The sequence below is a fragment of the Struthio camelus genome, chromosome 1, assembly GCF_040807025.1.
Source record: "Struthio camelus isolate bStrCam1 chromosome 1, bStrCam1.hap1, whole genome shotgun sequence".
NCBI lineage: Eukaryota > Metazoa > Chordata > Aves > Struthioniformes > Struthionidae > Struthio > Struthio camelus.
Genome location: NC_090942.1, coordinates 35,885,282 through 35,913,148, shown reverse-complemented (window position 1 = coordinate 35,913,148; position 27,867 = coordinate 35,885,282). Strand labels below are relative to the sequence as shown.

At 39.9% G+C, this 27,867-nt stretch overlaps 1 long non-coding RNA gene across 1 annotated transcript in view; it reads right to left on the bottom strand.

The window, feature by feature from the left end:
- LOC104147924 (uncharacterized) overlaps positions 1–27,867 on the bottom strand; it is a 48,079-nt gene that overhangs the window by 9,933 nt on the left and 10,279 nt on the right. The window contains exon 2 of the long non-coding RNA XR_694997.2: positions 21,821–21,910. This is a non-coding gene — a long non-coding RNA (uncharacterized lncRNA). The remainder of the gene's footprint in view (positions 1–21,820; positions 21,911–27,867) is intronic.

The window sequence follows — 27,867 nt, the reverse complement described above, 5'->3', positions numbered from 1 at the left end:
TAGTGTTTCCTATTGACCCGATGACGCCAAAGAAAGATATCTACGCCCGGTGACACAGGAGGCATTCGGGCTCTGTGAGCGTGAACCAGTGGTGTAAATAAAGATGCAGGTCAAGATAGAATAAACAGGTAAGTTAGTGACACATTTGTGCTGATTCCTCAGGCTTTATTCCTTGATTATTTAATATAACTCTTACCTCAGTGATTCAAATGTCATTATTGCTAGTAATGGCTGTTACTAACTTGCTGTTGTCCTATCACGTCATCCGCTTTGCTACAATAGTGAGACTAGGATCTGCCACATCTAATTTAAAGGTTCAGCATTTAGTCTAAGCTAGTCAGGCAGCTTGTTCCATAACCAGTGAAGCATATCTAAATTAAGCATCTAGGTATCTTTGAGAAATTTACTCTGAGAAACTGTCTATTTTTCTCCACTTACATAATAGGGGCTAAATGGTTCTCTCTGTTAGTCTAGATCCTCTCGGTGTCCCTCACTTAGTCTTGGTGGCTACAGTTAGGCATAAAAGATCCTACACTGAAACATTAAATTGCTTGTTAGTCTCATGATGAGTGACGTGTTACAATAAGCAATTATAAGCTCCCCCATTCTTTTTCTAAAACTAAATATTCTAAGTGTTGGGCTCGGTAACTAATGTAATGGGTACTAATGTAAAGAAGTTGGGTAATTCATGCCTTAACATTGGCCTATCTGGACTTCACCACCTGTTAGTGAAAGAATGCAAAAGAACCATATATTAGGTCCAGTGGCATATTCTGTAAATCTAAGACAGAGACAGCAAAAGTAGGCATTAACTAACTTCTCACAGGAAGGTCAGGTGACAATTCAGAGCAAACAGGAATTCAGATAAATAGCTCCCAGAAGGTGGAACTACCATCAGCCAAGTTAGCCGCACTCCTCCTCATTCTGCTGCTACCACCGATAACATGAATTCAGACTATTATTATGCAAGAAAAGGTTTCATAGCATATTTCTTTTAAGAATTCCATTATTATAAGGATTTCTTTACTAAAGTAAAGATACTGAGACTTGAGTCCTCAAGCGACAAACACAGGCAACCTGTGAATGCAGCACATCTACCAAAAAAACGGCTGCTACACACTGGGTTCCCAAAAGCCACAACAATGAAGTGGCACAAGAGGAAAGCGTGAGAGACTGAGGTCATCACTACTTCCCACAACAGCACAAAATATGTTATGGCCTGTGCCCAGGAGGCTTCCTTCTCAAGTAGGAGACTGACTCAATAACAAGAGGAAAGAGCCTGCTGTGAAGGGCTCCCCTCGGAGGCTACAGCATCCCTATTATGCACAGCGAATACTTCCCCCAAGCAATTAATAAGCATTAGTTAACATATAGGAATATAATATGATATCTGAATTATAATAATCAGCAATATTAATAATTAAAAATCACTGATTTTCCTATTTAATGCAAGTAGTACAGTAAAGGTTACCCAGCTGAGGTATTTTCATGCCTGGACAGTTCTACCCAGGACAGCTTTGCATATTGGCTCAAAATGGGTACTAATAAAATTAACTTTTAAAAATAATTACTGCATTGCTTTAAGGAACATAGCTCTAAAATCACACTAAAGAAATCCTGTTCTAGAACATGTAAGGTGACTTGGCCCTCGGGTTTTTGTCCAAGACTTTATCCTGCATTATAAATACACAACAACTCCGCTTGCAAACAGCAGAGTTAAACATGTACTTTGCAAGCTCTGCAGCAGCTGGACTCCTGAAAGGTCAAGCGTGTGTGCAGTAGGTCTTACTGAAAGGTCACAAGAGATGCAAATAAGAATCACCTTTACCATGGTACACATCATTTCTCCCTTTGGAAAATGCACACTAAGTCCCTCTGGCCAAACATCTCCTCGGTCTTGCTCGGGGCAGAACAAGAAGGATGAGCATCATATGCACTTCACTGGTAGGTTTGACTATAGCTCTCTTGAAGAGAGAGCTTCTCTACAGCTTCTCTTGAAGCTCTCTGAGAGGTGTTTCCGGGCAGTAGAGTCTGCGGCACTGCCAGGTGACATTAGGACCTCAAATACATTACAGGAGTAGCCAATGTATCTTCCTTCTTAATTCTTTTCTGTATTTCTTTAAATATTTCTTCTGCTTGCTTGTCTTTTTAATGTGTATGCTACCTACCTTCACTGAGGCTCTGAAAGAAAAATAAACCTATACATATTAATATGGAAATATAATGGTGTAACAACCCTTACTATGTTTTAGGTCACCCGCTGTGGTTGTTCATGCCTCAGCTTAAACCCTCTAAAATCTAACACACAAGCTTCAGAGTGGAAACAATAAACATATGGGTATATAATTCAGGACTGAGGCCTAGCTGATAAGCTGGTGTCCATTAATCGTATCTCTTCAATCATATAGGAGTGCCCCCATGTACTTCACATCAGAATATAAATAATAAATGATAAAATCAAAATAGTAACTGATATATTTTTCCAAGTCTTATTTAAACTTATGAATTCAAGGAAATTTTACCTTGTCATTAGAGTTCACTACTGTACCTGTCAAAATCTGATTATTATTTTAAGAGCTGAGCACTTTACGATGGGAGTGGTAGGATTCCCTGGCTGACTGGCTGCTGAAGTCAGACCTTTCACTCTTCTTAAGCAAAACTACCTGGAACTAACGATAAATTATTCACAGACCATTAAGCTCAACAGTTTGTTTTGCCCTATGGCATAAATGCCTGCTGAATGTAGATTTGAGCCTAGATTTCTGCTGGGTTACCCAGGCCCCTGCACACTGCAGTCCTTGCTGGTCCCTGGGCATCTCCAGGGCACTGGGGAGTGGAGGAAGCACCATCCTACCGTGGCCATGGCTCAGGGTTGCTCTCCCCCGAGACAGTCTCCCAGCAAAGCCATGCTAAGACTACAGCCAGACACCATCTTCTGGATCCGGTTCTGTCAGGGGAAAAGATGACTCACTTTGCCAAATTTATGGTCACTCCCTCCTGGAGACTGCTGCCTCCCTAGCTCTGCCTGCAGAATGGTTCATACGAAGCATTTCTTAATCTGCTCCATCAGGCTAGGACTCACCTCCCATTGAAAATGTTGAAGCTCACCAAAGCGGAGCAGCAAATGCTCATGCAAACTGCACTGTTGGTGGGAACACAAAGAAAGCAGCCTCCAGCAAGGGGACTGGTAATGAGCAGGCTGGGCACGCGCGTCTCCAGCTAACTCAGCTCTGTGCAGAAGTGAAGGCCCATCAAGAGTCCGTAGCGGGAGACGATATTGTTTAAGATGATCTTCTGTTACTGAGAGAGCTCTTCACAACAAATCTTCCGTGTTTGTTTCACTGGAAATATTAGGTGAGAGAAAATGTCCTTGGAAGCAGCTGATGCTTTCTGATCTGTTTAATTCTGCTCAGTATTCTGTAAGCACCCTTTTTACTGATCCTATTGTTTGCATACCTATTTGAAGGTTAAGCTCTAAATCAATAATGGAGAGCTGGCTTCCTTTTTTAGAGTAGGTGGAATTAAATAAAATAATAGGCATATATTACACAATAGTAGATATAGAATAAAATTGAATGGTTACATTAAATCACACAAAGTTATAAAATGGACAAAAAAAAAAAAACTCTGTTAATTAAAGGACCTTGCCTATAAGCTAAGAAGGCAAAAGAAAACATTTCTATCATTCTAATCTCCACAAGCAGCAATGTAAAATAGACGAATTTAGCATATACCCAAGGAGAATATTTTCTAAAATCTATTCCGTAAGATGTGGAGCTTGAGAAAATGGAAATAAAGGGTTTTTTTTCTTCTGAGGAGGTAGTACAGCATTTCTGGCTGCCTCCAAGTTCAGAATTTGGGCAGAAGGGAGCTGAACCGGAGGTGACTGTTCACCCTTCCCTTGCAGTGATCTTGTCTTACCTCAGTTGTGCTGTTTTTGCTGCCCGCACTTGCAGTAAGCGTTCAGCTGCACTCACACAAGCTGGAGGTACCCTGAACTCCCTACAAGCAGCACCTCACAGCAGTGAGCTCCAGGTGCGGAGCTCAGCCGCGGCTCTCTGCCTCTTACCTCATTCCAGTGCACATCACTGGCAGCGGAGCCATTTATCTTTACGTTCCGCATACAGCTGACAAACACGGAGCTACCACATAGGGCTCACAAGTCAGTGGGACACAGATTTCAATTTCGTTTCACTAGATGGAAATCCAAGTTATTTCTATGAGCCATTTTCAGTAAGAAAGCCATCCACTCCACATGCAATCACAGCTAGACTTTTTTTTTATTGGATAAGGCCCTCAAAGATAAATGACTTTGCTATTAGTGCAGTGCAATGAAAATAAAATCGATGGCAGATGGTCTCCAAAGTGTCTTGTTCAGACACTTCAGATAAACATAGAGAATGGCAGTGAGACACAAGCGTAAAACAAAAATCAGTGGAAAAGAACAAAGCTGTGGGTTCACCTCTCTTACAGGCTCCTTTAACCTTTGGAAAGTCAGGATATTTCAAGATTTACTCCTTTTTGCTTCCTCCGTGCTATAAGTTTTATTTGATTATATATGATAACCTCTATGTACATGATAAAAACCTTGAATAAATAAAATAAAGCAAGAAATTTGGTTATAGAAGTCTAGAAATCTGAAATAGAAGTATAATGTAATATGCCTTCTGCACAGAAAAGAAAATAATAAAGTTCGTTGTTATTGTAAGAGTTTGCTATTGTCATCTAAAACACTAGTGATATGTTTCTGAGTCATCTTATCCAACTGTTTGGGCACGTAGTCTGAGCAACTGGCCTGAAATTAGAGCACAATGGAAAAATATCCATTTTTGCAAGCATTTCATAGAAACAAGGACTAGCTCTGTTGAAGGGCAAGATCTTTTATTGATTTATTTTATACTTCATTGAAAGCAAAATCCATTTACCTTTGTTAATAAGCAGATTGTAAGAGACAAGAATATATGATTTAATATTCACTAGTGTCTATGGACATTTGAGTGCTGATTTTATTTTAGTGTCTTACCATCAGCTATCTCAGTGTTCCAGCAAGTCATGGTTACCCCAGCCAAAAGCTGCCTATGGCGGGAATCATGATGATTTCCAGGCTAATAGTGTGTTGTGTAACAAAGCATTTTCTTTTATCAGCTTTAAAATGGCTTTCTTTCAATTTCGCAGTAAGTTGCCTTGTTCTTGTGCTATAGAGTTGAATAGAAGTGCTATTCTTGTACCATGTGTTACATTACATAATTTTGTCAAATCTCCTCTTTAAGCTAGATCAACCCTACTCTTTTCAGATTCTACTTGCATTTCCAGCTTTAATTGCATCTGTCGGACGAGTTTCTAGATTTCGATCGAAGATCTGCTTAGAGCAGCTTTCCTTCCTGTTACTCCGACTTCTAACTTTTGCTTCCTTATAGAAAGGAAAAACATATGAGATACAGGACTGCTACCCCTTCTTTTCCGTCTTCCTCATCCCTCTCAGCTTTTTGTCAGGGAAACCCCATCAAAATAGCCTAGGTACTCCACTGTCCTTTTTGTTTGTTTGTTTGTTTGTTTTCAAAAGAAATATCATGACGCTTAGACAAGCATTCTTGTTAGGAGAGAAAAAATTCCTTCCCTCAATATGATCTCATCAAAGTTACATTGTAAATAATTAAAAAAATTTCAGTTCTAGTTCCATGGAAGACCTAACTGCATTCATTTGCTTATTTCCCACAGGTACAGAGCACATCTTATCCATTTAGCGTAGAGCAGCAACTATGCCTCTGCGCCACAGAAATCAGCTGAAAGAGGGAATGCTGGCTGCTCACGTAGTCAGACAGCATTTAAACCTTCCAGGCATAAAAATCTATGATTTGTAAAACAAGACACAGAGGTCTCATTGCACTGCTGCTGTATGATATCTGTGTAGCATCATCTACAGAAGTAGCACCCAGTGGGGTCTCTATCAGCCGTAGGTTGTGGTAGGGAAAATTACAACCCACTTCCAGCTTCGATCCCTTCCCATCATGTGAAAAGATGGGACAACAGGAGGATCTAATATCAAGATGTGAGACAGAAATTTGTGGCAGGTAAGCTTGATCTAACCTATCACAATGACAAAAAATCAATGGTAACGATAAAGCAATGGAGGAATAAGAATGCAAGGCAGATAATTAAGTGTATAAACAATAAAAGGCTCACACTGTGAAAACTAAAAAGCTTTTATAGAGCGCTGCTCATTTCTCACACAGCACTGCGCGTTCTTACCACCACCCTTTTAATAAAATCTATAGAAGTGAGGTAGATCCCCAGACCACCTGCAAACTTCATGCTGTGTCTTGCAGCGAGCAGTTGTCTTGGGCGGGGGGCCCCATTAGGGGAACATGAGAGCAGGGCCAATGCACTGCTTACTGAAACAAGGGCTCTGCTAATTGAGTTTCTACATAGTAGGGAAATAAAAGACAGGAGTGCTCAAGGTGCCTGTAGTTCCCACTATGCCTTAGAGACACTACTGCAATTACCCAAGCTGGGAGGCAGCTCTAGATAGAGGACAACTGTTGGGGAAAAAAGTATGCATCTTTCAGAAAACTTTTCATAAATCTCTCTCTTTTTTCTTTTTCTTCCAGGGCTAACTGCGAATGCTGCAATGGCTGGAGGGGATGGCCTTGGTTAGGAATCACGGAGGCGGCTGCAGAGAGCTTCCCTTTGGAGCCCAGGTCACAAATCAAAATATTCTTCCATAGTGCAAGCATTAGGGGCTAAGGAGAGATGAACACTTACTTTATCTGTCCTCCCTCTTCCAACAATGCTTTCTCTACCTCAGTGATTTTGTTTGTTTGTTTTTATTTTTTTACCACTGCTGAAATGAAGTGAAAAAATTGCTGGCCACTGTGTTAAGAAGAGTTAGCTATTACTGTTAGAAAGCTGTCTTTTTATTTCTCCTCCAAGAAGACAGGAGTGTTTGTATTACAGCTATATCAGTGAATGATTGCTCCTTCCCCTTTGTTTACATCACCTTCAAAATCAGTGTGACTGTTTTTCCTATGACACACTTGATTGCTACTAGGCTTTACGCAGAATTTTTTCTTTGCCTTTTCCCTTCCTAATTATTAGTCTGAGTATAGCCTGTTTTATTCTTCATGATAATATGCAGTGCTACCACCTAACACGAGCAGCTAAGAAAATAACAGATTTTTTTTATTCATTAGCAACTACAAGATGTAGTAGTTTCATGCCAGATTGAAAACTGAAAATTTTGAAAATGTTGCTGAATCAAGGGGGAGAAACAGGATTATCTAGTTGAACAGGATATTTTCTTTTTTGTGGAAGCATAATAAAACAACATGCTTTCAGTGTTGTCCATTTAAAACAATGTAATGATTTTAATGAAATTAAAGGAGAGAAAAAATCATTTCAATTTGAAAAGTGACACATTTCACATTGAAAATGTTGAAACGAAACATTGTGACAAACGTTTTTGATTATTAACTCATATCTGCAAAATAACACAAACTCACAAAACCACTCAGCTTCTCTCCAGCTGCATTTTTCCCTCAAGCCTTTTTTCTACATTTTTCACCTAAAACGTGCCCTATTACATAGCTTCTATACTTTTATCCATACCGTTAACTGTTTTTTCCAAGTCTATTTTTTGCTTTCACCTCTTGATTGCTGAGACAAGCAGAAGGTACATATGGATGCCAAATAAAAAGCATTGGCTCTCTAAGCTTATCTGAAAAAATAATTATAATTGGTTTCTAGTCTTCACCCAGCACTGCATTTTGTAAAATGGTGAGAAAAGAAATCAAAGCAAAGCTGATACTAGTCCCAAACATAATTTTATGCCAGATCACTGATACTGTGCAAGTGAGGTGACTGTGCTCTGAGCCTATGGTCTGTGACAAGGTTTTTTTTGTTCCTGTTCCAGCAGAAACATTTTCCCCCAATGTCTCGTTCTTCAAACTACTGAAAAATTATATTCTTTTTTTCAGTAGTTATAAATATATTACAATAGATATTCTGCCAGTGAGAACTTTAAACCCCACACATCTTAAATATAGCTCAAATCCTTTACCTTTCTCAAATAATTTTCATTCTGTTGGACTATCAAGTCTATTTGGCTTTGGCTTTCCTAGATGATCTTGCATTTATATAGTCATCTCTCATAACCAGCAGTTAAAATAGACATTAAGAAATTCCACTTAAAAAGTTAGACTTTCTGGTGTGAAACTAGTTTGTCATGCATTTGTATCCACAAACGTGAACAATCGCAGCCCATGTGACTGATGTACTGAGAACTGCTAACTCTGCAAACTACCATGTGAGCCCGTTTCAACCAGTGCACAGAAACTGTATTCTCTAAGGAGTTTGGGAAAACTCCTTTAGGCTCTGAAGAGTGGGATTCAGAAGATGATTTCTAAGATCATGGCAAAGTATAGTCAAGGACGTCTGTAGAAGTAAAGGCATGTATTAGAACAACTTTTTTTTTTCTGATTCTGCGCCTAGTTAAAACACTGATTTCATATTAAAATCGATGGAGTTTAACAAAAGAATTAGATCACAACAATTATGAATCAAATATTATGCCATATTATTCAGTAATATGTGAGAGACCAAAAGTTCAAGTACATTTCCTAATATATGTGTACTCTACTTTTAGTAGACTAAACTTTGCATTTAATTAATTTAAATTATTATATCCACTGGAGTACTTTGGGCACGATTCCTCTTTTGTCTGCATTTGTTAAATGAGACTGCCTGAATAAAAGCATAGATTTAGTGACACTGAAATTTCTTACGAATTTGTGCTGATTCAGAATTTTTACATCAGAAAGTAAAAATTTTAGCTTATTAAAAATAGCTTATTTCTCAAAGCATTTCACTTTTTGATGTTTTCAGAGTGAAATCAATGGTAAAAAACCCTCATACGGACTCTTGTCTCTTGCTACTCCCAAGAGCAGCAAATTTTTTGTGATTGCAAATTCTTACAAGTTTTCCTAGTTTATTGTCTATAGTCTCATCATCTTTACAGAAGATACAGATTTCATAAACTCAGTATATAAGCCTTATCTCATTTTATTTTTTTAAGTTGCCCCTGTGTAAATATGACTCTTCCTGAAGGAGAGTGGAATTGCTTATGTTGAATTTAGTATGTCCATAACTTCTTCAGATCTTTATTGGAACAAACCCAGAAGTAAAATTCGTCCTTCAGTGCCTTTACTGCCTAACAGGGATGGGAGGAGAGGATACTGGCGGGGTGGGGGAGTCTCCTCCTCATAATTTTTCCTCCTTTTTAGGGTGGAGGTTGTCTTTGTTTGTTTTCTCCTACTTTCTTCAGCAGGCTGGCAGGGGCTGGATGCAAAGGTTCATCTGGTGCTCTGAGGTAGTAGGGAAAATTTCTCAAGTGCCTGAGTAGTGCACCTTCTTCTCCCATCAGGCCTGAGAAAGGCTGATGGGGAGGGTTTGGGGGACTTTGGGCTTGTCCTGTGCTCCACAGCCATGGTTCACCCGGTAGGATCGCCTAGTGGTTGCCCTTCACTGGCTCCTTCCTCAGTAGGGCCACAGGGGCTGATGCTAATTCGAAGGAGGTTATTCCTCCCTTAACTCTGGGTACTTCTCTGAGGTGCCTAAAGACAACTCTTCCCAGACTCCCAGCATAACTAACAGAGGGAGATAGGTTCCTCAAGGGAAGGTATCGAAGCGTCTCTGTCAGGAACGTGCACTGAGCTGCTGTCTGAAGGCTCATGTACCTACTGATGCGATGGGACACCACTGAACAGGAGGGACCACATACCCACCATTGTCCCTTACAGTGTGGAATGTTGTTTAGTTTTGGGGTATATCAAAGTTTGATCTAACCATTGCTTCTATCTTGATCTAATGTTCCAGAAGCCCTTGCTCTGGCTTGCTAGCTCATTTGATTCAATATATGACACTGATAAGACCATAGGCTGTTTCTTAAGGGTCAATCTGAGAAAGCTGGGTTCAAGGGAGGTGATCCTTCCTCTCAACACTGGTGAGGCCACATCTGGAGTACTGGGTCTGGTCATGGACTCCCCAGTGAGCAAATCGAGCAAAGGGCCACTAAGATGATTAAGGGGCTGGAGAATCTCTCATATGAGGAGAGGCTGAGAGAGCTGGGACTGTTCAGCCCGGAGAAGTGAAGGCTCAGGGGGTGTCAAGAGGATGGATCCAGACTCTTCTCAGTGGTGCCCAGGGCAAGAGGCAGTGGGCACAAACTGAAACATAGGAAGTTCCACCTGAACACAAGAAAGCACTTCTTCACTGTGAGAATGACTGAACACTGGAACAGGTTACCCAGGGAGGTTGTGGAGTCTCCATCCTTGGAGATATTCAAACCTAACTGGACACAGTCCTGGTCAACGTGTTCTGGTTGACCCTGCTTGAGCAGGGGGGGTTGGACTAGATGAACTCCAGAGGTGTCTTCCATCCCCAACTATTCTGTGATACATTTGGTAGCACTTATGACTAGGCAGTTAGCCCACAGGCATGTTTTGCTCTTTGGATGTAAAGTTCCTAGTGATTTTTCTGCATCTTTAATGAGGAAAGGCTGAAGACCTGGGGGGTTGTTTAGCCTAGACAAGAAAAGACTGAGGAGGGATGAGCAGCAGTCTTGCAAAGCGTGTAAGGCTCTTGCAGTAGGAAAGTGACCACTGTGGCAAGAAGTAACTAACAATAAGATGTTTCTAAAGTCTTCTGGCACAGAAATTTCACTTAGATATAAGAAACCCTTTCTAATAATAAGGCTTATTAGTCACTGGAAACATTGCCGGGAATGTTTTAAGTATGGTTAACCCTGCCATGGGGCAAAAAGATGAACTGGACAACCTCTGAAAATTCTATTTTACTGCTAATTCATGTGGACTAAATATCATATTTTTAATGTAAAGGGGTTCAGACTGGATATCTGTTCTGTCCCTTCTGATCTTAGGCTCTATTTAGCTGTGGAAATGAGGGGGACTATTTCTCTGTTTATAATCTGGCATAAAATCTGTTTCAAAACCTCATGCCTGTCTATAAACTACAGCTGCATCAACGCATCAAGATTGCTCAGCCAGAGACTTTACTGGCTCCGTTAGAGCCTCTGAGTACTTTTACGCAACACCTACCTTGGAAACCAAGCCACAAAATGGCAACAAAATCTGCCATGCTGGAGAAAAATAATCTGACGAGATGTAAAGTGGATGCGAAGTTCAAGGAGACACTAATTTTTATGAGGCTGCTACAAGTGTCCTGTCTACTGCATGGGATCAATCAACATGATTTAGCTATAATGATGTCACGTTTCTAAAAATACCTTTCTCCAACTGAATATGTTATCATTGATTAGCCTGAAGGAGAGTGAAATAAATTTCAATGCTATTTCAGAAAACTTTCTCCTTTCTGATAAAGCAATTATGGTTTTATTAAATGTGCTTGCTATTTTTCTCTAAACTTCCCTGGGGCATTATTAGGAGAAAAAAAAAAAAAACGCAGACACCCTATACTTGGAAGGAAATCTTGTTTCTTATCCAGTATTTCCAGTATTGACTGAGCCATACAATCAGCCACTAAACTGCAGAAAGTTACCCAAGAATATTTTATATCATATTTAATATCCCATTGTACAAACGCCAACGTCTTCCTCATCTAATTCACACACTAGACGTCCATGGAGATTTTTTAGGAATTTGTAAACCATTTACAATTGAAGTCACAAAATGAGTTCCTAAATGATGGGAGCTGCTTGCAAAAGAATACTCAATAGTTCCAAAAGAATAGGAGCAGGCTCTCAAAAGCATATAGAGGTTCAGAGCAAGCAAGTCCTTAAGACAATCCTCTTTTTAAATTAGACAGGAATTTTTAATTTTCTCCCAAGGAAAAACATTTTTCATACTGTCAACTCAACATAAGAGATATAAAAATAATAGATATTCTGTCATCCTGTCTGGCTATGCCCCAAAACACAAGGGTTTTAAGAAAACTACTTGGAACTAAGCCACATGTTTGGTACGAATATCCCTCAAGACCCAGAATATGCTTATGAAAGAAATGTAGAAGGAATTAAAATATTACAGAGCATTTTATAACTCCATTTATGCACTCTTTAAAAAAAAAAAAAACTGTTCTGAATTACCACTAATTCAAACCACTCCTTAACAGGAAAGCTGTATTATTTTGAGAAAAGAACATTCCCCCATAAAACAAATAAGACTTCTGCAATAGAGGACTAACCAAGAAAACAGAGTGGATTAAGCTACCCCTTAAAGAGTGACACTGTATTTTAAATGATTCAGCAGGGTCCTCTTTCTCCGTCCTTCCATTTCCTCCTAGGTCACCCACCATGTATGCTCTCTTTCCTAGTCTGGGCAGCGCGCTAAGTAGAGAGCACCAATCATTCCTGGCAGATGGGACTGAGAAGGGCCCCAGGAGGAAACCAGTGAAGGTGCTCAGGACATGGAAGTGTTTTATCCATGTTCCAAGCCCCTTTAGCCAGTATTTCCCCTTCTCTTAGACTTGCTTCAGCTGCCTACACAGTTTCTGCAGCCATTCAAAGGGTGCCTGCAGGGGGTAACTTGCCCCTGTGTGTCCGAAGAGTCCAAAGCTGGGAAAGGGACCTCCTCTGAAATAACTGAGCTCTGCCCAGATGTTCCCAGCAGCTGTGGTTTCTCCCAACCCTTGCTTATGTTGGCAGTTATCTGCTGCTTATATCTTTTCTCTTCCAAGTCCTGCAGCTACCACATATGTAGCTCAGAGACTTTACCCAGGAATTTAAAGCAAATGAATGTGAGAATTGCACGACCACATTGACAAGGCAGGTGAGATTCATCTCACTCAAGTCTAGATATAGATAATATAAAACTCATGTAGTCATCTGGATATCCTTTATGGTTAAAGGAGAGAAATGTATACTTTTAAAATATGAGCTACACAACATATTTTAGCCATCTACACTAAGATGAAGTGAATCATTTCTTAGAAGTGCCTTTTTTTTCTCTGCTTATCGTAGAAGGAGTTCAGGTGGCTAACTTAGATGCTAAAGTTACCTGAGGTGAATCCCATCCATTCTACCCTGCTGGAGAGTTAACAAGTCTTTCTATAAGATAAACAAGATTATATCAGTGTCCACTCATACATGCATTAGTATTTTCCTTATTACTGCTAATGAGGAAAAAATTTGCTTAAAAATATTACAAGGGAACTTTCATTCTGTAGTGTTCATTCATTATCGCTAATCACAATCACTAGCCTGGCAGCCATATATCTGTCTGAAATGTTATTTCTTACCCTAATGTGTAATTCATTTTGGAAAGGCAAAATTAACCCTGAGGGAAAGAACATAGTTTATGCCTCACTTAAACCCAGTGCAAGCCCTCCAAAAGACTGGGCTGGGTAAGCGCGGTACATTAAGTGGGTAACAGAGGTCAGTTTGAATAGCTACTCGTTACTCCAGAATGACAGGGCCACTGGTATCACACAGGTCATTTCAAACAAATGCCAATAAAGCCATTCTACTCTGCAGTATGTTTTCTTATATGTCACTGGCAAAACATTTTAGGAACATTTTAAGCAATTTTAGCATTTTATTATTGGAATCCATTTTGCCCTCTTTGGCCCATGCAGTCAGCTGCTTTAGCTTATCATCCATCAAATGATATAAGTTTCAGAGAAAGCCATAAAACTTGCTGTGACGTTTTTGTATTTTAGTTCCCAATACTTCAGACTGTTCCAGGAACAGGAGTGAGTGAACAGTTGGTCCCACTGATATCCTCTCTCTTCCTATGACCTGGGTTTTACTTTCAGTCCTGAAAGGGCTGCCAATAACTTCACAGCGTTTTACACCTACCTATCTGAATATTTCAGAGCTGAAACTATGGCATATTCATAAAGGGACTGGGAAGAGCAAATGGGAAGAGGAGGCAGAAGGAATATTGCTTTGGAATTATTTTTAAAATTGTGTGTTTCTGAACATGTTCAAAGGTCAAGATGTTATCCTAGATCCCAGGGAAATAGAGTCTAGGCAGGATAATCAAAGACAGGAAGAAATTCTCTATTCTTATACATCCACTTTTTCATTCCACAAATATAGATGGAAAAAATCCCAAACCAGAACAGAACAGCCTTCCCACCTACCCTATCTACAAGCAGAAAGGTACATTTTTCAAAATGAGCCTTTTCCTGTTCCTGAAATTATTTGTCCTACCCACTCCTCATTCTGAATAGCAGAGGGGACTGGGCTGTTTCACTCCTGAACAACCAAAGGTCATGCTATGTAGGTAAGGCTTAATGTTAGGCAGACATCTTCACAGTGGTGAACTGATATGAAATCAAAAGCCTCCTGCACACACAATCACACACACATACACTATTCCATATACGTCTGAGAGGTAAAAAAGAGAATGGACATGGGTGAAAACCTGATGCTGCTGAGGAGATATCATCCACTCCAAATTTCAGAAAGCCGTAACTCTTTCCTAGCATGTGGGAGTCATTTGGTGACACTGCCTTGCCTTTCCTGCAAGTCATATTCTCCTCCACATCCTTATTTTCCTGAGTCTGTATTCAGATTACATAGCAGTTGCGTTGGTAAGAGCAAACCCTGGATGTGCAAGAGTTCTGGAAAGCATAGTCACATCAAACGGCCAAGCTGATTTGTTAAGGTGGACTTTAGGGCCCTCTAGTGGTTTGGGAGAGAAGAAATTACGTGGCTCAACAAGAGAGGGAAGAAAAACTAAAACTTTCAAAAGGTTGGCAAAATGTTCTACTGCTTTCAGACCAAGACCCAAAGTATAAATAGCACAACTAGCACAACACTACTAGCACAACTGAAAGTCTACATTAGCTTGTTTACCTGCTTTATCTTCCATTCAGCTTTTCCTCTATGAAGCAGGCCTATATGGGAAGTTGCCACTTGCCATCTTTTTTCTAGGGCCAAAGGCTGATCATGGTCCTTCCAGTATAAATCCTAAATATCTGCCCTTAAGGTAAATGTAACACAGAAAAGGCGTTCCCCGACTGGCATGGATATGGGAAGTCTGTAAACTGCACAACCTGTTGAAGCTTACGCAACAAGAACGAGACAAAAAAATTGGCTTCCATCTTACTCTGCTACTGCTTACTCTTCTTCATTGTACTCCTTTACAGCACAGCTTTCCTGGTCCCTATATTATTCTGTAACCCCAAAACCAGAGAAACAGGAGGTCACCGGGCGCTTTGAACCTCTTCCTGCATTGCATGAGGAGGTCCGAGCACGTGAATGAAGCCATAACACTACAGCAAGGGATCAGCATCGCCTCCACCTTAAAGGGATGCTACAGCAGTCCAGCACTGTATCCCTTCAAATGTTACATAACCTGACCATTGTCCCATCCTTTGGAAAAGAGGCTACAGCTGGTTTGTGAAACTATATTCAACAGTAAAACAAGAGGCTGCTCTAGTATTTTCAATTAAACACGTCAGGATGTTTTTGAGAAATTCTGATAGCTGACTTTTTTCATCCAAAAATCTTGCAAAACTTTAAAAATTTCTGAGATCTGTTTAAGCATCTAGAAGGCTTGCAAAACACTGGGAAGAAGATTTATAAATACTCGGTCATAGCCCGTGGTAGCTCCGTACAGTCAGTTTAAATATTACTCACACAGGACATTCAGACTTCAGGGTAAACATCTTCTACTGCATAATCATGAGATTTTTCTTAAAATAATGACAGTATAACTAAGACAGTTTGAGTTTCTTTTTGCTTAACTTCAGCTTTCCATTCAGGGTTTGAATAATTTCTCAAAAATTTCCTTACGTTCCAGCTTGAAATTTATTTTTCTGTAAAATCTGAGATTTCTATAGACTTCTTGAAAACCCAGAGGAAAGCAACTTCTAGGAAAATCTCATAATAAAATCACATCTGGCACCAGAGTAATTTACTGCTTGTCCCTTGCTTAAAATTATATAGTGCCAGTGCTGTAAAGTCTTTCTCTTTTTCAAGGAAATTTTTATGCCATAAGATTGCCAGGTTTCAGAAGGGATTTTAGAGCACAGAAAAGCATAGGATGCTGTGGTGACAGGAAAGTCATACATTCTCAGGAACAACAGAGAGGTCATAATCTGTGGAGAGAGCTAATCTGTGGGAGCTTAGCTTAGGGGCTGCAAGCTTATTTCAGCAAGTGTACCGGGACCTGTGGGGTAGGTACTTGAGGAGACCCCAAAAGCACAGTTGTGATCACTGCAAAGGGGAAGGGTTGGGTGTGAGCACAGACAAACATCCTTCGCTGACCATCAGTGTGGCTGGTTCAATAATCATTACAGACTCACAAGACCTAACAATTAAATCAACGTGATTCTGCTTAAACTCTGTTCGTTGTTTTCTCATACGTGAAACCCTGATTTCCTGACTTGACTGTGACATTGCAGAGAGGATGCTGAGTTTAGCAAGATGCACATGACAACAGAGAGTACAGCTGCACAGCACAACAGCACGTCAAACAGAGATATCTAGCCCCTGGAAGCCAGGTGAGCAGAGCGTTTTGTTGTGTTAAGTAGTTGAGAGACGGCCAGCACTGCCATAGAACAACAACGCTGCCTCTGGTAAGACGCCTCTCTCTGCTGAACGCTTTGCTGGGTCCTCACTCTTCACACCTGAACTGTGAATCAGCAGCACAGGAGTTCTCCCACTTGGGTAAAACAGCTGTTTCTTTAAGTATATTTCCTGTTCGAAGTCTAGTTTCCTTTTTTGTCTTTTTTCTTTTCCTCCTTGCTGTTTTCACACCAATTTTCACCCCTATGGAGATAATAAAGCATAAGGACTTGTCCACACTTGAAAGTTAACGCAAATTTATATTGAGTGTGAATTTAAACCATGGTAGCTTTTTCTGAATAATTTCCTCCCACGCGTTGTAATATTGAAATAGCAGTCCACGTATATGCCCATTTTCCTTTGCGCTCTGATAGAACGTTATTTCTAAATGACCAAGATGGAAGAAAAAAATATGAAGAGCCTGAAAGGACTAAATTAGTGGAGAGTGGGTTAAATGTGCAACATTTTCCATTTCTCTAACACTCACAGGGGAAGAAATGAATCTGTGGGATATTAGGAAATGTTGTGCTAATTGACTTTTCAACTTGCTTGTGATATTCTCTTTTCAAGTCGACCATTAAATCACAATGTATGTGGTCAGCACAGGTAGCAGTGTATTGTTATTGTCACAGTGTTTCAAGTACTTCATCTGGAGTATGCTATAACTAAAGTTATTTCATTTGCTTGTAATCTTTGTACTTTTTCATATTTTTTCTGAGTCCCTAGTTTTTTAGTTGCACAAAAAGATGCTGTGGTAATTATTCTAATTGGAGATCTTCAAATGCTAGGTTTTTATTTTGCGCTTCTCAAAGCTTATCATGGCATTTAAAGCCAAAACTATTCAAGTGCTAAATTAAAGAAAAAGGGAAGCTTGGGAGGTAGCAGAATGATTACTAGGTAATTAGTGTATTTTTGCACAATGTCCACTCTGTGGGTGTGAAGTTCTGTTTCAAAGCCCAGTGAAGTCAATGGAAGTTCTCTTTTTGACTTTGTTTCTTTTCTCTTCTTTGAAAGGCTTAGCTCAAAATGTTTGGTAATATCCATCGTCAGACAGAAAAGATCTGGTCATGTTAATCAGTGGCCTGATACTTTTAAGGATTCTTGTGTGTTCTAAAATATATTTGCATTCTATGAGATTCACTAGGCCATTTTTCCGGCAAGTGGTTTCCTGGTAGTTACAGAGCTTCAGCATATCTGCAACATTCTACTGAAAACTTTAGTCCCAAGAGCAGTTGCAACTGAAACACAAGAATGTTAAGGGAAGTAAATGAAAAATAACCCTGAAAATATATACATGTACCTCTCTACATTCATTAGACTAGCATATCTGGAATACTGGGTGCACATCTGTCAACCTCACCTCAAAAAGAAGTTACTGTTTGAAGATACGATATGGCAAAGAACCATAAAAAGAATCAAAGACATGAAAAACCTCTGCAGAAGGGTAGAATGAAACAACTGAGATAACTCTTCATCCTAAAGTAAGCTATTAAAGGCATTGAAAAATAAGGAGGAGACAGACAGAAGGTGAACCAGACTTACCTGCTTGGCCTTTTTTATAGTAGAAGAAAATAGGGAACTCCAGTAAAATGCTACAATTTAAAATGGGCAAAGAGAAATACTTTTACTTGATGCATTATTTAGTGATAGAACACTTTGTCAAAGCAGCATAGCTGCCTTAGCAGATGAGAGGGAAAGAAAGAATTGGCTAATGATCCTGGTAATGAGAACTTCCCAAGATATACGTGATATAATGTGAAAAATAAAGGGATGGAAGGACTTGCGTTTCAGGGCATACAGCAGCTGCTAATTTATGTGGAAAGAACAGCTACCTTAATGGGAAGTTGTTTCTGTTACTCTTTATTACCCAGTCTCATGCTCCTTCCTATAAGGCATCTGGCAGGAGCCAGTGCTGGGGCCAGGATGGCTCTGTCTGGCTGAGACAGCTCTGTTGGTATCTATCAGCAGGGAATCATCACCCCTACACAGTCAAGGACTAAGGTCCTTGCACAAGTGCATGAGAATCCTGAGTGTGTATCTTCACATCACCTCTCTAAAATAAGAAGACGGGAAGCTCAAGCACAAAGACCAAGTGATTTGTTCAAAACCACCAAAATGCCTTTTGCAGAGTCGAGTGTGGCTATCTCACAGCTCAGGTCTACAGATCCCAGGCCGCTGGTTCGTATGTGTCCACCGCGTTGGATCAATTGCCCTGGACAAAGGCAGTAGCTGTAACCAAGCTGAAGGCCAATGTGCTCCATAGGAGGCTTTACACTCCTCTAGTCATCCAGACTGGGAACCTCTACATCACCTCCAAGTCCATGCATCCATGTTTCCTCTCTATGCTGTCAGGTAAGGCCAGCAAATGCACCTAGACCAGGGAACTGGGAAGCCCAGGCTTATCACCTGAGTAATGGTTATATAGCATCCACGATGCAGAATTGTTTGCACATGCACAATATATCTGATACATTGGACTTACTCTGTAATTTTGGAATACAGGGTACCAGGGTGTTCCTGCTGCCTTAAAACAATCTTGGAACAGGGATCTGCCTTGGGTTTCTTCTCAAGTGCTGTCTTAATATATCAGCCGTTGGAATATCTGTTTACTACTGCCTCATATAGGCAGTTGCTCTAAGCATGGAAAGAGTTTCACCAGAATGAATGTGGAGCTATGCAAACAATTAAGAACTCTGAAAGCAGGCTGCATTTCTGCTGTGATTGCATTTTCTTTACTCAATGAAAATCCTAATTTTCTTTCACCCCATGTCTGATCACCTAATTTAGTTTACTATTGCCTTATTCTGCCTAACTTCCACAGAAACACAACTCAGAATCTCATCTGCGATTTTTTTTCCTCCTTTGGTCATCTGTCCATCACGCTAAGCCTTAGGCTTATTCTCCCAACCTGCATAAATAAATCATGAGCATGATAAGGTGAAAAGAAAATAACTTGGTTTTGTGTTTAACAAATACTTACCAATATACCTTGCCCAGTGGCATTTAAACTCATATTTGTGTTTCCTCTCATTTCTCCATCTTGCGGTGTTTTCCTGACTGATATCTAGGAACTAGATGGCTCACAAATCAAGAATAGAAATTTTGAAGATTTAAGAGAGAGAGAAAATATCTTGTTGCAGACACCTGAATTTCAAATCATTTCCCTAGAGCTAAGAAAAGAACTCAAAAACGCTGTTCGTGTATACAGACACAGGCACGCACAAGTATAATTTAAAATTTTGGGTCAACAAACAACAAGTACTATGTTTCATGCCAGGAACGTGGACTGGAGCAGAGAGATTACAAACCTGAATGTGTGGCTAAAAATATCAGTACAGATGGGAGGGTATTAGAATCCATGTTGCTTATTCCAGAACAGATGGAGACTGTGCAATATTGGAACTTATATTTTGGGAAAACATTAAGCCATGCAATTCCCAAATTAAAGTGTAAGTACAACAAAGCAAGCAGTATTTTTTTTGTCAGCAATCAGACACTTTTAAAGACATAGATACAAAAAAGCTGCTGCATCACATGAGTAGTTCTGTTGCTTTCTCACAGGTGCTTAAGCTTTGGCAAAATCAGGACCTTAATCACCAGTTCCTTCCTTGCAATTAATAAGATTGTCTAAACCCCTTTTTGCTTTCAAAACATTGTTCCCTTGCTCAGAGCTCTCCTATCAGCATTACAGGGCTATTTTAGGGCACTCAGAATGATATGATTACATAAAAGACAGAAAAAAAAACACAATATAATAACGTGGCTGAACATCAGAAGAAACTTCCTGATAACGAACTCTGTTGATTATAAAACAACCACTCATTGGAAGGAGTGGGAACAATATCTCCTGGGACTAATTCAATGTAAGGCTAAGAAATAAATGATGTAACAGGTTACTGCTCCCTCTGATTTCTGTGACTCAGCAGCTGCAATTCCAAAGTGAGCTTCTGTGCAGAGTGCTGCAGAAATATCTGAGCTCTCCGAAGATTTTATAATCAGCTTTGTAAGAACCTAAGCTATAGCTGAATGAGGAGGACAGATTTGTTTTGGCTTAAACCAATCAAAAAGTCCTTTTCAGCTAAGGTCGGCAATTTAACCTGGGTGAGTCCTCCTGGGGTTTTTCACACAGTGGTAAATGGGCCTCACTGAGGCAATAAGAACAAGTAACTCAAGTGGCTTCTCCACCTGTGCTCTTGGGAAGAGTAGCTCAGATTTCCAACCTACCTAAAGCAGCTAAGTATAATGGGGAAAGTTTAACAGAAGAGGGGAGGGTTTCTAAGGCTCCCCTCAAATAAAAGAACTGATGTAGCTTTTATCCTCTTTCAGCAGCTCTCCCCTCATCTAGGTGACTCTGACCCTCTGTTTAATTACAGCTTTTTTCTCCCGCCAATAACAGTGCTTAGCTCTGAGCCACTACAAGATTAAAAGACACATCTCAAGGAGGTACCAGCCCATGCAAATTCTTTGTTTTCTGTCCTCCTACTTTTCTTCCTCTGTAAGAGGAAAGAAATGTAGAGAATACTTACGCAGAGTATTGGTGTCAGCACATAAGCAGCTAGTAGGGGACTCGCTTTACCAAAACTCCTAATATTTGATTTGAATTCCGGCCAGTTTGCTGAGTAATGCAAGCAGCTCAGAAAGACCCTCTGCAACAGCTACACCATATTCTTGTGCCATGAGATGAAACAGAATGTGAGAAGACAAGGACAGGCATAACTGAGAAGACATACAGAATTTTCTGCCCAATTTGATGGCTCTCCTGTAGTTTTTAACTGAGATTAGAGAGTTCAGGATTGACTAAGTTATATTATAAAAAGGATTCTTCTCTCTTACAGTCTTTTGGTTCTTATAGATACATTGTATGTAAACTTCATGCTAAATATATTTCCCGTCTCTAAATTTTGTACCATAGAGATTTCAAAGGTTATGCAGTTTTCTTCCTTATTTTCCATTTAATTTTTTGCCTCTGCATCCTGATAAAACTAAAAAGGATGATAACTTTTCTTGTTGTTGTAGTTAACAGGATTTTTTTTCTACCTCTAGGTAATACCAGGAAGCCCAGCACATGCAAGTTTATTCGATTACCAGATCAGCCAACTGGTATTCAATACCATAAAGGTGATCTTTCGCTCTCCTTGTTGTTATGCATCTGTTCCCCTCAGGGCTATAGCAGTTCTGATTTTCCTGTTCTCTCTTCACCACACCATGGCTGTTACCTTAATTTCCTCTGGGAACAACTTGTTGCACTGAATGCAGACATTGGCAAGATACCTTTGAAATATGAACCAAGTGTCTTGTTTTCGGGTCTTTTTGAGGTTCGGTGGCATGGACAGCTGGCTGAGACATCTTCTTTATCTAGGGCTAGATAAAAATTCATTCATTAACCAAACAATCTGAATTGTCAAATATACATGATCCATCAATCACAATACATCATGGTGGACCTTTCAGAAGCAAATGAAAAATGCTGGCGGCAAAATGGAGTAACATAATACAAAGCAGCAACGGTAAAGGCAATTCTTAATAGTAACCAATCAACATATCAGATAAACACTAACAGAGGCATTTGAATTGCAAACATTACAAAGCCTTTCTCCTCTTAAAAAAATAGTTTTAAAAACGTATATCTTGACTATTTAGTGTTTCTATTTAATTAAAACGTGTGCTTAAAAATAATGAATATACTTATTTAGTAGTTCTTTTATATGATTGTTTCTGAAGTGCCAGTGCTGATAGGTCAGCTTAGTTGTATACTGGGAATATTTTTAGAATTAAGTAAACTTCACCCTAAACAGTAATCTTAAAAGTGCAAGAATATAAATTATATGGCTCTAAAGAAACATTTTTATTTTATTCTAATTTCTGTATGACTACTTTCTAGCATGTGATCCAATGCTACTTCTCAGAAGTGTATTCCAAGCGTATTATGTGAAATAAAACTTGAATTAAATGGACAAAGGCTAGACTTTCACTTGTTCCCTTTGAATCTCCATCCTCTATGAGAATCATATCCTTTGCAAATCTCAGAAGGAACATAGCATTTTAAAAGCACTGTAGTACACAGTTAGGAACAGTATGCACAAATGTAAATACAATTAATTGAATTTCTAAGAAAACTTCCAAGTTTTCTTCTCTAGGTATTTGAAATGCTATCAAATTCAAAAAAGCAGAGTCAAGTAAATACATGGAGAAGGACTATTCCCACTTTTTCTCAGTTTGGTAGGGTGGGACCAGCCCCATTTTATTGATCTGTCTGCTCATATACCTAAAGTCAGGTATTTGCTAAGTACCTTGCCAAATTGAGCTTTTGAGAACTGCCTTTCAGATCATCATTGGAAGGTCACATTTCCATATCCCTTCTCCAGTGGGAAATGATACAGGCCTACACCTCTTCAAAGGGAACAGAAAGGAATGTAGTGTTGACCTGTTCTCATTTTAATGAGCAGCTTGAAGACTTCCTTGAATGTCATTCTGTATCTCTTTCGCCGTAGTTAGTATACAAGGATGCAAATGTATTGACTCTCTTTTGTTGGGAGAGAAGTTTATACCGCATACAGCAGTTGCATCATTTGCTGCTACTTCTTGCTTTCACCAGCTCTTCTAGCTTTGCTTTGCCATCATCTTGCCTGAGGGATCTGCCTTAGATTTTAACACAGCTTACTGTCTTATTGGCACCATCTCTTATAAGATATTTCTGATGGTGCCATGTCAGTTCCTCAAGAAAAGACTTTATTTTCCATCCATCGCTTCCCCTCTGTTTCTTCCAGGAAGAAATCCTGCCAGCACTGTAACTGTTTGTTTGTTTATTTGTTTGGTTTTTTTCCCCCGGTATAGTGTCATAGTATTTTTTGCAGAGGATTCATCCTGTCTTTTTTCCCTGCAGGAACTTTCCAGTGCCCAAGAAGTGATTTGTACTGAAAAGGATCAAGGTGAAGCACACCACAGCTGCTCTTCTGTTAAAGGCAAGATCTACAACCCATTGTTGTCAGTTCTGAGGCTAAATATACAGTACACTTCATCCAAAATTGTATTTATTTCTCTCATATTACTTCCAAACAAGCTTAAACTGCCAGCAATATTTCTGATAAATTCTTGTCCTTCTGCATGGCTCATACTCCTCAGAAATGGTCCTTGTTCTGCTGTTCGCACTGTCACTTGCTGTTCCAGCCTTCTTCACTACCCTGTAATCATCCCTTTTAAAAACACCCTAAAAATAGAGGAGCAGTCCATTTTGCATAAAACATGCAGAAAAAATGAACTGCCCATATGAAATGAATTTGCACTGAACTGAAATTTCCCCCTGTCACTTATCAGTACCTGTTTCCTAAAGTGGCTGTCCGGCTCCTCTCTCCTTCCCATCTCACTCCTTAGTGAATGCACGGGATAATAAAAGTAGCTTCATATAACAAATCACATGCATTTAGCATCCCTCTCCATTCACAGCCTCAGTCCTACAATTTGTGAAGTTAATTTCCTGTTCCAACTACTGCGCAGTCAGGTGAGAAAATTAAGCTATGAATCAGCTGAAAATGATTGTTTGCCCTTTTGAGTACAAAGAGATAAAAACAAGTCTCTCTCCCCAGTTTTCCTTTCCCTGTGGTGTTTTACATCAGAGTCTTTTCACAAAGCCAAATTTTCTCAAAGCAAGGTTCTTTTCTTCTTTCTGCTCATTTGTTTTTTCTCTGTTTAAACTAGAAATGACTGGCCGATCAAAATTGCCCGAAGTCCACTGTGGCTTGTTTGGCTGAGCATGCTGCCAAAACAGCTATTGAAACGACAGGGAGTTAAAACTAACCGATGACCATGGCTTCACACCGTGATTGTCTGGCTGCGCTGGGACTCTGTGCTGATGTTTCTGCAGCTTGTCTCTTCACAACAACAAATAAGCAATACCCAAGTGATGGCTATCCATAACACTAGTCCATGTACCTATCATATTTAATGGAGGAAAGAGCATGGGGGTTATTATAAGAGGGGAACATATTTCCAGCTGTTCTCTCATGGTGGAGTAAAACAAAAAACAGGTGTAACATACAAGTGTTGCCTAAGCCCTGACCTTGCTTTTCACTACTTCTCAGTTCTGGCAACTGCAGGTAATGGGTTGCTGCTTATGCCAAAACCCAGCCAGGCTCCCTTGACATTTTAATCCTCTTTAAACTAATTGGGGAACACTTCAGACATCATTAGGTCCCTTTTCCCACAGTCGCTCGCTTAGGAGGTGATGAGCTGCCCTTCAGCAGTGGCCTAGTACTGCTCTCAGGCTTCACAGGGAAGTAAGGGGAAAACGGCCACCGCCTCAGGCAGCCCGCTCGGGGGCTCTGCAGGGCATCGGGCAGCACCCAGCTCTCAGCACAGCTAGGTCAAATTGCCTGAGCGCCTCAGGAATAGGAAAAGCAGATCTGAGTAGCCCAGAAAGTGAAGCAAAATAGATATTCGCAACACCGAAGAAAAGGTTTAGAAACTTTTCTTAGCCCTTTCAATGGAAAACATGTATTTGTTTGTCTTTACGTTATTGCACGCGAATGATTTTGGAAGTCTTTTGTTTTGAACAAAATACCTGCTCTCTAGTGACCAGAATATACATGAAGAGGACATCAGTGAAACTAGAATGGAAGATGCAAACAATCTTTGAAGTCTGTACATTGACAAACCGTTTGCACATACAAGGCCAAAATCTGGTGAACTATGTAGAGTTCCTGTATATAAGTACTTACAAGTATAACATACAAGAGGCAGGATCAGAGGACAGTCAGCAGAAATTTTAACGTTCCTAATGGTTGTTCATCCCTGAAACAGGAATGCTTATGACTGTGTTAGCAAGGAAGGAAAGTGGTAGTTTTTATTCTATGAAGGAATGTTCCACCTCATTAGACTAAGTAGTGACGCTATTTTTTTTTAATTATAATTAAAGTATATGCAGCTACTTTTAAAAAATCTTCATTTCAAGAAAGTGGCGGAGAAACTAGTGAAAATCTAGAAGATAGAAAAAATCTACACTGAAGATTTAAAGAAAATAACTTATGATAATTGAGTTTATTTAATCTAGGGCAGAAAGGACTAAGAGGCATAATAACAGTCTTTAGATATTGTAAAGATTACTGAAAAGATGGAAGAAGTTGTTCTCCCTGTCCATGACAGACAGAACAAGAAGTTACAGGTTCAAAGTCTGATAGTTTAGACATTAAGAAACATTTTCCAGTAGCAGTGATATCGATGCACTGTGATGCCCAGAGAGGTCTGTGAAATCACCAGAATAGAAAGTTTTGTAGAACAGACTGAAAAAACACCTGTCAAGATCTTCTGAGGCTTCATTAATGCTATCTTGACAAGTCTTCTCATGGAAGGCCTACTATCATACAGACAATGCCTGCTGAAGTACCATTCAAGTTCTGTTTTTTGAGATTCCCTGATATTTGCATAAGAACAGATTCATTTTACTCTCATATCTGTACCCTTAACAAAAGCCCAGGGTAACACTAAAAGCAATAAAATCTAAGACAGAGAGCAGCCATTGGATCTACACAGGTGGTCCTCTTGAGGAACCTGTATCTGCTCGTGGAGAACCAAGTGGAAAGTCTAAGAATATACGTTAATTAATGATCATTGAGCAGATGGTAATGGACTTTTTTTTTACTACTAGAGTTCTAAAATCAAACAGCAGCAAAATCAGCTCATGTTTGCATTCTGGGCATCTGTGAGGAACTTTTTAATTGAAATACAACGTAAAACTTGTTCTTTACTATACCACTAGATGGCAAACTAACAGTGTGCTACACATCAGACTTGTCATCATGGAAACCTATGAAGCATACTGTAAAAAATGCGGGATATGTGTATGCAAATAAACAGAGGCTTGATGTGGTGCATGCTGATAGCGAACAAAGAGCATTTTTACTTTTATGTTTCAGATTAATTTCTGATATCTTAAGGTTTGACAATACAGATCTTGGAATCACAAAGATTTCTACGGGAAATGTTTCACACAGCCTTTCCGTCTCCTTTTGATTCCACCACAGCTGCACACCTCCCAGCTCCTTGCCTGGGGCTAGACAGAGCTAAATGTCAGCAAACTCCGTAGTGGACTTGATCTGGAAATGAGTGGGTGAGTTCAAACAGGATTATCATAGGGCCCTTGAAGGGGGAGTGTAATGCCATATTAAGATGTGTGAAAGTACTCAGAGCAGTGCATTCAGTCTCTTTCCATTTTGTATCCATTTTGTAGGAGCCTCATCATTATTACAAGCACAAAGATTTTCATGGGATTTTAGCAGCCAGCACAGCAGTGAATCAGAATAAACTTATCATCCTTAAGATTGCATCCTGCATGTACAAACATTTATTTCAAATATAACAGTCCAGGGAGCATTAAACCTGTGGGGAAGCTGCAAGGGAAAATCTGTTCTTTAACATTGTGTTTCCTCTCCACCATACACCAACGACCACTTATAATCAAAGCTGCTTGAGATTGATTTAAATTGGCCTTTCTACTGAGAAAGATTTTTTGCATTCACTGGAAGATCTCCTCTGTCATGCTTCTCTGTCATGTTCCCGGGTGCAGGGGCACCTAAGGGTACAGCACGTTTTGCAGGCGGCTGCTGCTGCTGCTGCTGCAGCAGCTTCCTGGGTACCCCTGGAGGGGCAGAGAAATTGGAAAGAGTCTACTAAAGAGAGGTGAAGGGCACCAAAATATTTCCCAGCAGCTCTTCCAATTTAACCTGTTGGTAAAATTAAGTCAGATAAGGGTGTAATGGCTAACACTTGGATTTCCAACTCACAATAATCTCTACATTACAAGTTAAGGACTGGAAATACAGAATGCTTCATAACCAGCCTAAAAATGTATGGAAAATTCAGAAAAGAGAAGGTACTCACTCAAGCCAAAATGCAATAACAATAGTGACTCCAGGAGCAAAGAGAAGTGCGTACTTGGACAGAAGTGAACCACTTGACTTACTGGTAGATATTCAGTCATTTGCAGTTGGTTTATAGAAGGAGGGAAAATGGTGATGGAAGCGGGCATTTCTTTGGACGTAAGTGAGGATTTGCAAAGTATGTGTGGAGCAGTCTTGCTTTCCTGCACACCAGGAAGTCAAAAAACAGAAAGCATTTCTCTTGATCACGGCTCCCAGAAGCTTCTTCCATGTTCTCTGGGCCTAAATCATTCCTTAAGCTCTTCCAGGGCCATAGCTGTGAGCAAATCCTATTTGGGGACTCTACCTGACCCTGACTCACAGATAAAACAACTAATCTCCAATCCTTGTGTTAGTTATAAGCTCCCACGAAACCCCCAGTGTCCGCATGTCCCAGCGTCTGTCCAG